The sequence below is a fragment of the Bombus impatiens genome, unplaced genomic scaffold (genome assembly GCF_000188095.3).
Source record: "Bombus impatiens unplaced genomic scaffold, BIMP_2.2 scf_0155, whole genome shotgun sequence".
Classification (NCBI taxonomy): Eukaryota; Metazoa; Arthropoda; class Insecta; order Hymenoptera; family Apidae; genus Bombus; species Bombus impatiens.
This window is the reverse complement of record NT_176574.1, coordinates 1,725,487-1,738,279: the sequence shown is the minus strand read 5'-3', so window position 1 is coordinate 1,738,279 and position 12,793 is coordinate 1,725,487. Positions and strand designations below refer to the sequence as shown.

Sequence of the window (12,793 nt, the reverse complement as noted above, 5' to 3'; positions counted from 1 at the left end):
CTCAAGTATACGAAAATGAAATACCCCAAACTCTTTGTAACTTTTTTATTATGCGCAAAAATATATGCGAAAATACGTTGTACCTGTAGTTTATTGCATTTCAAAACGTAGTTGCGTACAACTGACAAAGCTGGAGTGCCAGTACTCTAAACTAAACGATATATTATACATAATAGTCGTGTATTCTTTCACGTAGTTATAGTACGGCGATTAATACGCGAACAAGAATTTTCAACGATCTAAATCTTTATAACACCTATTTCTTAGCCTGATGAAAATTTCTTTAATTTCCAGGATAAAGGAAATGCAAATAAAACAAGTCTAATTCGGATTGCTCGTAGAGCAATCGTACATCACGCGTATTCAGCTCTGTCTTTAACAATCGCCTAGTCTCCGGAAACAGAAGACTAGCTTGAAGTATATCCGTTGGACATATTCCAGTGCACGGTTGCAGTAGCTTTAGGGTCGAAATACCGCGACGGTTGCATGGTTGGTATTGGTATTACCGATATTAGCATTGCCAGTAACTCTTTCGAAACAGTCTTGGCACGTTCTGTACTCCGGCTTCTGTATGCTTCATTTCCTACACCTTGGCCGAATCACGCTTCGAAGTTTCGCATATCTGTGCTTATATTCGCGCCACTTTTAACGTTCCTTATCATCTATCTCGCTTCATAGTTTCTTATTGTATTATTCGTATATTCCCCGAAACGGATTAGAATCACGAAGAATTAACCTGTACGCGTTGTTCCTGTGATTCTTTTAACTCGTAGATTTATCCTATTTATCGCAAAAACTTCATTTATCTAGCTATATTATATTATTTATCGCTTACTATTTTTATCTATTTACGATAGTTTTACTTATTATACTCGGTGAATGTTTCATTTATTTGTCTATACTTGGAAACGCAGCCGAAAAATAATATTTTGTAGCGTGCGTCTGATAAAAAGTCCGCAATCGTAGGCAGCTTTCTCGACGACCGTATTCGTGTAAAAGCTTAAGCCTTTATAATTATCCGCGCCCTGTGTTTACCTATTTCTCTTTTATTCAGTATCTACGCATTTACAGGCGCACTTATGAAATGCAACTAATTAAGATCACATTAACCCGGTTTTAAAGAACTCTTTCCATTAAAGGGGCACTGACAAACCGAGGGACTAGCACCAGATAAGTAACGTATTTAATTTTTCCAAAAGTTTCTGAAAAAGAGAAAAGAAGCGGAGAAAAATTCGGTTTTGCGACGCTCTACGTAAAATGGATTTTATTTCTCTCCAGGGACATGAATATTTCACACATTCGATCTCAATGAAAATCGTCTTGGAGGCACGTCAAAAATGCAGCTCGCGCCAGGCGCAAATGTATTTGGTCAAAACACGATAAATTCTTCTCTATCCTTTTCCCTTTTTTTTTCTTCTCTTTTTTGAAAAACCTCGTTTCAACGTTTCAACGAAAAGCATGTCGTGCACCAGAAGGTTTTGCATTTTTATACATTTTACGTCGATCAAGCTGTCTTCTTTTTGAACCCGCTTCACTATGCTACATATCGATTGAAATACGCATAGATATCGTCGAAGCTTGATTTTACGCTTCATGCAGTTCCTGTTACATTAACTTTTAACGTTTTCCCCGTTCGCATACACAAAAGATAAGCAATTAGCAATGAAAATAAAAATCTCTCGTACGAGAGAAGATCGATGCATAAAGAAAAATTCTATTAGTCGTTGTGTTCATATTTCGTATGCTACTGCGTGTGCTTATACCTTGAAGAAGATCATTTTGTTGCCAACAGGATGTAAGAATTCGTCAGTGATATATTTTTCAGTATATGAAAGTCAAGAAAATAGTCAATAAATTTCAATTCGTCGTTATTTCGAAATATATGACAATAAATAAAATAACGAACAAGATATCTAGTGGAACTAGTAAATCATGATAAAACTTGCTAAAAAAGTTTTCCCTCGATATATATATATATCTCGTTCGTTAATTTATTTATTGTTATTTATTTCGAAATAGCGACGAATTGAAATTTATTGACTATTTTGTTCATTTCCATATACTGAAAAATATATCACTGACGAATTCTTACATCCTGTTGGCAACAAAATGATCTTTTATATTTTACACTATATGATTTATTTTACACAAAATGAATGACACTATATATATATACATATATATAGTGTAAAATTGAACGTGACTGTAAGTTCATAGCGATAAATCTTCCTAAAATAATGCGTACTAAATTTTATTATCTCATTAAAGATGGTATGAAAGAACCGTAGCAAAATATGTATCAACCAAAGTCCTTTGATGTACAGAGATTGAAGCTAGAATATTCAGTCGAGTAATACGCTATGAGTTCAAGCAACTTCGGTATAACCAAGAGTCTCTTAATATCATAAAACGGAATATCATAACTTTGTTATATCCCTTCGGTTTTCCAATTATACTTAATCTTATACTAAAACTGCTTGGTAATTAGCGTGCGAGAAAGAAGATTCAGTATGAAAAAATATTAGAAGCGGTGGCTTTTACACGCGTCTCTATCGATGTCAATCTCTATCATATTAAAAACAAGCATATAATCTATAAACTTACCAACTCTGGAACGACGAGTATTCAATCCGTCGAAATCACCAATGGGTTGAATGGTTCACTAATTCGTAGATGAGTTTCTCCCGTGATAATCTAATTTCTTCAACGAAACACAAACATGTTTCGCTGTAATCCAGTTACCGGTGTACAAATTCATCGAAGGCAGTCGATGTTTCGCAAACTTGTTGTTTACACTTCGTTACACGACATTACACTGATACACCAACTGATTAACGATGTTTATTTAAATTCTATTGTCCGTGTGTATTGCTACAGCTACGCTGTGGAACGTTTACACAAAAACGTGGTCAAGGACGTCACTAATTGAGAATAAATACAACCAATGCGTAAATGCCACTCGAAGCTTAAATTCAGAATACGAACGTAATAAATGGAAAGATCGCTATACGCGTTGTTCGATTTTATTTCCCAATTACAGCCAATCATGCGCGAAATATGCTCTTATTCGAAAGAATGACAGAATAAATTCATGAAAAAGAAAAAAAAGAAGGATGGTTGACGAAAAGTGGAAACGAGGTCACTTAACGCGCGAATTTAAATGAATTTTTCTTTTATTCTTCTACGTCCCGGATATAAATGCCGCGACACTGTCCGCGTTTCTACAGGCTCGAGCTCATTTCTTGCGACATTTCAAAGTGTTCTAAAGCTTGGAAGCAGACCAGTTACGTGGCTCCATTTTAATCGAGATCCCTGCAGCAGTTAAAGTCGAACGAATCCCGCTGAATATCTACGAAACGGTTTGCTAAATTGCCAATCTTCCTAGTGCAAATCGGAACGAACGCGTATTTAAACGATACCATTCGATACGATGTCAATCCTTTTAATTAATTTTCAAACGCGATATTTTCAGATTTAGAATCACAGCGCACGGTACAAAGCGTACAAACGATCATTCTTGAATCTAATTACAAATTGTACCGCTCGATTTGACTTTACATGAGACAACGAACGAGATTCGTTGCTGTAATTGAAGGGTGTTTTATAAATTCATGCTAGAGCAGCGATACTAATTAACTATCTTAATTATAAATTACTGGCCCACTTCGAAGAATCTGATCTCTTAATTTTTGAAATTTGTAAACATTTCTATCTATCTGTTAAGATTTAATCAACCTAAGCTGTCAGCTTTTGTTCGAATAAAATATATTTCTATTGCTAAAAATAACAATTTCCGACCAACGACTAATGACTTTTCTGTTAATTGAAAATAACGAAATAGCGTGTGAAATTGAAAGCACAGTATTCTGTTCCAAGCTTAATAATAAACCGAAATAATAAATTTATCCAGAAATCGTCATGTTTAAATTCGTTTTCCTCCATGTTTATCATTTTTTATCTCCTCGATTTTCCGACGGTACTTCCTTGTTGCAGTATTCTATCGATCGCAAAACCCGATCTTTTGTAAATATCAGCAAGATCGGTTTACTCGAAAGCAAGATGGAGCGACGTTTTATGAAATACCTACGTGTTAGAGGTGGTCGGTTTCATTCGCGAAGAAGCAAAAGAACGATGGTCCGCGGAAGTCTAAAACATTTCATCTGTCGTGATGAATATTCATCTGTATTACATTATCATTGTTTATACGGAACACATCGCGAACAAAGAATTTCCTTGCTTGAGAATTTTAATTCCAAAGCATTTGAAATAAAACGTTTATAGCTACATCTCGAAACGAGAAAAAACAAACGAAACACGTAACACAAAACACGACGTATGAAGCGAATGAATTTGGAAGGACAATGTTAAATTACTCGAGAAATACATGCAAATAATTATATTACGAGAGAAACTACGAGAAAGACTTCAAATGATCTCGCGTTTCAATTTGGTTATTGAGGTCACGTTTGAGTGGATTTTGAGGTTAATTGGAGAACATGCGATACCTTTCTGCGAAAAAATAATTCAAAATATTAATAATGGAATTGCGATACGCGTACAAAAACTAAAGAAGAATGATTAATTAAAATGAACTTGCATATGCGACGTTTGAAACGCGGTGTCTGGCTTTGTACGTCGCGCTATACGCCGAGTTGAATTACTGTGAATCCGCTCGGTCGACTTGTTACATGCAATGGTATTAACTTCAATTGGATTGTTTCCAGATTCAGAATTCTTCTTTTCGAGAACGTACTTGTCGCAAAACACAGAGGGACGCGCATTCAAATCTAACACGAACAATTCATATACATGTAACTTCACACTGAACACGTGATCTTCAAAGTACTCGCGTCGATCGCTCGTAACTAACCTGACCTTTCACAATGCCCAACGGAATCGCGGCATTTCCTGTATTTGAAAAAATCACATTGCGCGAGCACGTCAATATTCTCGTCCTTCGTACGCACTTATCTTACTGTTTCGTATCATCCATTCGATCGATAATACGTCGAAATTCATTCAAAATCACTATACGATATATAACTCAAAGATCCCGATCCTTGCACCTTCCTTATCGAAATACGCTGCCTAACACTATAACCTCAAACCAGATATCGTTCCGAACACTTTTCACGTTCGAATTGTCCTTTCACCTCTGAACGATGCACTTTTCTTTGACACGATGGTAATGGTTCTTACGTCGACGATCAAGAATCAATTTTACGAGTACTATTATTTTCAGAGACGATCGATCGTGCAGGGTAACACGCGACACACGTTAAAACCGAACCGCGAACACACGTATTCACGATAATCATGCGCACCGGGCGCAGAACGACGAATGAACGAAAGCGCCGCAACCGAAACTTCGCGAGCCCCACCGCCCTTTCAGCGCTTGCGAGTTACCCGCGAATCCGGACGATCGCTGCCGGACGTCGCCGAACGTGCACGAAGATCGATGGGCGGATAGACGGGGTTCACGGTGTCGCCACAACATAATTAATCGGTGGAAATATAATTCTCGATCGTGGCTTTACGCCACTACTTCTGTTTTATTAATTGTGCTTGCTGCGGACGTGCTTACAAAAGAATCCCACGATGCGACGTTGATCCCCTGATTACTTTCCTACCATTTCGCAATGGCGTTAATAAAACTTTTTTCTTAAGTCTTTTATACTATGCACTCTTTTCTCTTTTTGAATAACGAGCCGAATACGTCACGTTTGAACATTATTTCACAGTATCGACAAGAACTGCTTCTACGTTCTACTATCGAAAGAAAGGCAAAATCTCATAATCGATGAATACTTTCACACGGCCTCGGTCGAATGCAATTTCTTGTTAAATTTATCGACTGCTAGCGAAATTAGTAATGAATAGAAATACAAATATCAAATGCAGCTAAACGAATCGTTCCATCTAACTACTTCTACTTCTATTTGAACATTACTGTAAATATTCCGCGCTTCTTTGCCAATTTTGATCCTATCGTGTAAACTGTGAGAAATTTATTCTACAAAGTCTCAGAAGGTGACAGAAATCCGTGAATCGATAAAACAGAACAATGAGTCCACAGTTTACCTGTCCACTAGAGTCTGTGGGTGTCGAAAGCTCGAATTCTCGACGCAGAGAAGTCCGGTAACCAATTTACGGGCGCACTAGCCAATGGCTAGCGAACGGTATTTTTCGCTGGGTGAAAAAGAAAAAAGGAGGAACTTGAAAGAGACGAAAGGCAGAGGCAAAAAAGGTGGTTTCCTACCTCCGAATCAAGTACCGAATCTGGCCGTGCAGACAAACGATTTCACCGTGCGTAAAATTCATTGTCGCTCGCTGTGCCAATGACCGTCCAGCTTAACCATCATCGATGCTGATGCTGAAGTTCAATGAAACGGCAGCCGTATCTGTCCGAACTTTGTCGTAAATTTTAACCTAATAGTACGCTTGCGCGCGTAAATGAAAGCCGAAACGCTGATGCGATCCCCGCCAGTTGAACATGTAAAAAGCGGACCTGATAACAGAGGGAATATGCAGGCCAATGCGAATTACTCGTTCTCCTTGCACTTTCAAAGTACTTTTCATAACGAGTATCATTCTATTTTTATCGAAATGGACGGAGAAAGAGTGCTATAGAAGCGCGATACGATGCAAGGTATGACGTAAAATTTATGAATTTCCGATAATCGAGAATAATTAATACGAAAATCGTAGTACTGCACTTCAACGTTGAAACTCGTGAAATACCTGTACGACAAAGTGGCAGAATATTGTGAGAAATGACAATGTTCCTTTAATACGGAACATTCCAACATATTTGTATGCACTTAATAACGCAACAACGCATGTGTGCAATTAAGTATATACGAAAGTAGGTGTTGACATTATAAGAATAGAATACATTGATCCATATATTCATACGCGTGCATATACGTTCGCGTGTGTACATGAGTAACAGTAATGTTTCCGCAAACAACGTACAATTACATATGTTGACAATTTAAATATATATATATATACTATATGTGGATAATCGATATAACGTGACATATGCTTTGTGTAAATCTTTGAATAATATTATCGTAACGTCACACAATAGCAATAAATCATAAATAATATATAGATTATTCACTTTCATTCTTGTATCACCTTTTGTGGCTCAATTTATTTCAACTAATCTCTTCAACAGATAAAAACGATCGAATGTAAGAGCAAACACGTGCATAATGGCGGAAAAGAGCAAAGATGAAAAAATGGAAGAAAGAGGCAACGTGAAAAACGTGTTGAACTCTGACAGAGGTTTCAATTGGCAGTAGATGTATTCTTCAGCGGTTGGATGATTAAATACTAGCTCACCGTACAGGCTTTGATCCCTCCAATCAACGCACTGTACCACGTTCGTGTAAGGTGCGCGACCTTTGTACACTTCAAAGTCCTTTGCTTGTGGACGCTCATAGAACGGACCGAAACGGACTCCGAATGTTTAATGTCTAGACACCTGTCCATTCGACCCAAACTGCATGGCCATTTTTCTATCTATCACCTCGTCCTTGCTTTGAAGTCTGCCATTTATTCGATAACGAGAAACACGGTTATTTAGGATAATCAAACGCACCTTGCGGTTCCCGCGGTTTACTCGTACAAATCTACGTCATTCACCCTATTTAGACATCATGTACTACCTCAATATACTCAAAGCTCGAATTCGACGCGATATCTCGATACGATCAAACCGATTCAACATACTCGTCGATAATATAACGTCTGTTTGGGATGAAACCAGGAACCTTTGTGATTTGATGATTCTTCGAGAATTGGACATTTCATCAAAAATATCGTATGCTGTATAGTAAACGATATTTTAAAATTATTTGTCCAAGTTAAATGAAATTAGTGCAACGATACGTATGTAGGAAATATAAGAAAGGATAATAGTCGATGAAATATATTTTATGCAACTTTATCTTCCCTTCTCCTGACCTGGTGTATCGTGAGGATCAGAAGATCCCTCTGTGCCAGCATCACCTACGGTAAATATTTGACGAGTAACTGTGCTATCATGGCAATACTGGTCCTGATGAGGGCTGCTCAACTCCGCCTTCGATGTTTCATCTTAACGCCGTGGAACGTTGCTGTGTCACTTTGCAAAATCAAAGTTCGTCGAGTATTATTTGCATCGAGAAAAACGATACTCTGGAAGTTTATACGATAATCGAAGGTAATTTAATGTTATATCATAAATTATTTGATACGCTACATTTAGTTTATTTTGACGAGTGCAATGGAAGGATTAAAATCATACGAAAGAACCTTCGAACAAATTATTGACGTTAAAAATGATTTGATTTTAACAAATATTGGAACGATGTTTGCGATTTCATGTATGTTGCGAAAACTAACTACATATTGCTAAAACTGACCTAGTTAAAGTTTCATGCCGTAATTAAAACGTACAACTAGGTATTGTTATAAAACCAGTATGAAAATATTGTGCATATATCGGGATTCCATACTATTTCCTTTAAACAGTGTATATTGCATTTAAAGAGTATAGTAGTTAACAGAACAAATAATGACGTAAAATATAGCGTACAAGGAAGAATTAATTAAAGTTAATTAAAAGAGACAAATTTTATCACGGTAGCGAAACAAATTTCATTTGCATAAATGCGGTAACATCTTTGCATGCAAGTGTCCACATGCATATAGATCTATAATACATAAATACGTTTATATCTGACATATGTAAATTTTCTTTCGAAGCAAAGCTGAAACGAGAAGAAAAATGTGGAAAGAAATAACGCAAATTGATCAGCGTACGAAGCTACGTCATTCGTGTACATGGAGTCAAAAATCGCATACCACAAAACTGACTTCCGCATATGTGTTTGTACACGTATGTATTGCCTACGCGGTATCTATAAAACATAAGCATTATACTTTCTAATGTATTAAAGGACACCAGAGCTTTCCGTAGATCCTTTAACTAAACGCAAATGACGCGGGGCACAGAGCCAAACGATCTACCATAACGATCGTCTCTTCGACATTTCCATCGATTATCTTCGAGAAGCTGCTCTGAATTCTGTGCCTCGGAATCACAATGAACTTTCTCCTCGAAACACAAAAAATTAAATTATTTACGCATTCGAATGAGAAACCTTAACATTTGAATCATAATGTATAATCGTAAATGAAAGTTAAGATGAATGTAAAAGTATACGTTTTGAACGATTTTTTTCTTCTTTCTTTGGTTGTTTGGGTCTTCGTCTCACAACTTTGTTGCAAGCAAATAAGCGAACACCAACATGTACGATATTTAATGTTATGTAACTATAATTGCATAACGTGGGTCTGTTAATATCTATGATTGGTTAATTAACGCAATTCAGTGATTACACCGAACGTAAACAGAGGAATCAAAATAGATTGCAGATAAAACCTCAATTAAAGGAACATCTATCCACGACCACTGTAACCACAGAACAATAAGAAAAGCGTATTGTCATTATATATCGTCTACGTGTATATTTGCGCAGCCCTTTTCGAATCAATTATACCGAATTACGATACTGAAATTACGGATAATAATTAGCAACATAGGACGAATTGTTGTCCGATTCGATCGCTTACATTAGAAAACAATCAAATCGGTGCTATATATGTTATTATGAGCTACAGGTGTTAGAATTGTCATTTTTAACTCTTCTAATAAAAGAATTTTCTCCGTAGTTCTCGGTAATAGTCGTTCACAATCTCGGGGATGATATATTAAATGTCGTAAGTAAATTATAAGGAAACGGATATTCTTCGTGAATTTACTCTATTTATATGAGTATTATTGTATATTATATATATCAGTGTTACGACTCAAAATTAATAATTCGTTTCCATGTCGATTATTCCTCTCGTTAATTCATATATCCTCTATCGGTGGCAACCGATAGGTATAAGCGATATTCGTGCACGATCATGCGAGCTTTGCGGAGAAACGGACGTAAGGGCTCAGTTTAACTTGCGAATTCGCGGTGAATACCAAAGGATCCGAGATTCGAGGATCAGAGATCGTGCGTGGTAGTAAACTTGCAGAAGCGCAATCCAATAGCAAGGATAATAATTAATTGATATCTCCTTTTGGTCGAATACATGGAAATCTGGCATTGGTAAAATCTCATTACGGTCGTTCGTAGCGTAGACAGAATTACCGCCAACTTCAACGATAAATCAATATCGTTCGAGCTTCGTCCAAATGAAAAAGTACGCCTGTCGCAATAATTTACCTGCACAAATAAAATTGTATCGGTAACTAAAAATGTACTTGCAATATACGAACTTTTACGACGCAGATTTATTTAATTAATAATTTTCTATCTGAGACGTTCTATTATTTCAGGCCAATTTTCCGATACATCTTGATAATGAGACATTCTTTATACTCGCAGATCAACTACATCTATTCAGCAATTTTCTAAAATATTCAAAGCTATCGTTTTATTTCACTCGAATCTTTTCCGAGATTCCACGTGTCGTATCATCGCCGGTGGAAATGTTTGCCAATTACACGAACGCAAGGTAACAAAGAGAGGACCAATGTATTTAATGGAAAGCGTTCGAAGTACAGAGGAGACGCGCATATTCTGGTAACGAATATACGTGGAACCTTTGGAAGACAGGATTGTAGCCGGAGAATGGTGAACGATGGCGGTAGGGATTGGGAGGGGGAGGGGGTCGTTAAGAGGCCGCGGTAGCGAACAGGGTTGGAACGGACCGGGTTGCCCGGGGTGGTTCCCCGTGACAGAGAAGCAGACGACTCAGGCAGGGTTCGTGTGGCCCTAGGGGTTAATAGATGGCCGATGTCCCTGCACCGAGGTCAGACACTGTGTCACCTTCCACGTTCGTCATTACAAATGCAGATTGGACCTGCCGCCATTACACCGACGCCTATCTAATCGTCGCCGAGGCCCACCACGAAACTTCTCGTCTGTACGGAAAATTGCCCATTGTCCGACTACTGGTTCCTCTTTCCGTGGCTCTCCCACGCAAACTGTACGTTACACCGTGCTAGTGCGCTGCGAAGAGAAAGAGAGAGAAAGTCGAAGTTCTGGCGCCTCGTAAATCGCCGATATACCGCGAAACCGTGCACTGCGAATTCCCGCGAATTCCCTGGAAAGCGGACAGGAACGCCGGTCTGAGTTGCACTACGGATATGAACGGTATTGGCCTGTCGTTTCGTGAATCAATAGTCGACCGATAAAGAAAAGCTCGCGCACAGTTCGTTAGTGCGTGCACAGAATCGTGTTAATTCATTTTCAGCCGAACTGAAGCAACAATTTTTACCGTACGTCGGAATTGGCGATATCACTGACGGAATATGAAGAGAGCAGTAGATTTTTATATAACTAAAATATCGTGAATGGATGGACACGTAGAACGTGCAATAACTTCCGAATGAACGTATCGAATTCTATTTAGAGGAGCATAAGCGATGCTGGTCTCTTTGTTAATCCCCTTATTTCTTAACTATTTCTTCGATAAAACCGCTTACTTACTTAAGACAGTAATGAAATATATAACAACGTTTCGCGTTTAGATCGTATAGCAAAGACTGTGAAAAAAGCCACAATGGATGTATCGCTATTGAACTGACATCAATGCCTAATAGCTACGTGTCATTCAACTGAATTCTTGATGGAGCTAATACTCCATTCAATTAACGATAGCCGCTACAATTGGGAACCTTCGATACTCCCGCATCGAGTTTCCAGGGAGATAATTTGAGGTAAACCAATAGAGCTTTATTAAGTGACAGTTTGATGCATCCACGACTCTCAGTTCCGTACAATTCGATAAACTTGGAAATCTAGTATGTAGTACCTCTTAAAAATGTATTTTCGTATATCGAATCATTGACTGAACCAAAATATCTTTAATACGATACATCATAATTGATAATTAAAGAAATTTCGCGAATTTAAAATGGCGATACAGGTAGAGATACAGATTGTCAGTAGGATGATAAGAATCAATATACAGAGTTATTAATATTACCAGGATATGAATTAATTTACACATACAAAAGCGTGTAATGAATATTTTGTCCAACGCGTGTGACTCTTTTAAATGCAAATCAAACCAGAGGATGAAAGCGAGAAGTATTTAAAAAAAAAACATAAAAAGAGGATAAAATAGAGTTCATTCCAGGTATACATCGAAGTTTTACAAAGTGCGATTATTTCTCGCTTCGATGATACATGTAAATCCCTGAAATCCATCGGAACGCGTGTGACCGTCCTCGCAGCAAATTACATATAATCCCGTTTTGCGCGTAGATCTATGCGTACGCACATACGCTGCCGCCGACGAAAAAAATTGTGATCGGGTATCGCGTTTTTAGCTGAAGCCATAAGGCAAAAACGTTCTCTTTATTGTTGCGTGTACATTTTCTATGGAAAAACCTGACGCTATACTATCACAGAAATATATACATTGAAACATTACTTATTAACGTAATAATTTTGTTACGCTATATAGAGTTTCTCTGTAAGTTGCTCACCATAATTCGAATATTTGAATTCTCTCGGATTCCACGAAACTGATACGCTCGTTGCCGTTAACCACTAGCTAAATATAAATTTAATCGTAAATTTAAACAAAAGTAAGACAGCGTATTTCAGCACAAATTTTCAGTGAAATTCTCCATGAATAAAGGAGGAAGACATTTTGTAAATGAATGAAACGAGCGTCGTATATTTCTCGTGAAGGTTTCGTCTAGACGAGGTCTGACATTTTCCTTCCCTCG

At 37.6% G+C, this 12,793-nt stretch overlaps 1 long non-coding RNA gene across 3 annotated transcripts; it reads right to left on the bottom strand.

The window, feature by feature from the left end:
• Positions 1 to 1,393: 1,393 nt before the first annotated feature.
• LOC117151370 lies at positions 1,394 to 5,359 on the bottom strand. Of its 3 annotated transcripts, none has more exons than XR_004461237.1 (3): positions 4,705 to 5,359; positions 2,582 to 2,965; positions 1,394 to 1,403 (listed from the first exon to the last, which is right to left on the bottom strand). It is a non-coding gene; the product is annotated as an uncharacterized LOC117151370 (long non-coding RNA). The 3 variants fall into 3 exon arrangements; XR_004461239.1 differs by having other exon boundaries at positions 2,582 to 2,921; XR_004461238.1 differs by having other exon boundaries at positions 4,754 to 5,359.
• Positions 5,360 to 12,793: the final 7,434 nt, after the last annotated feature.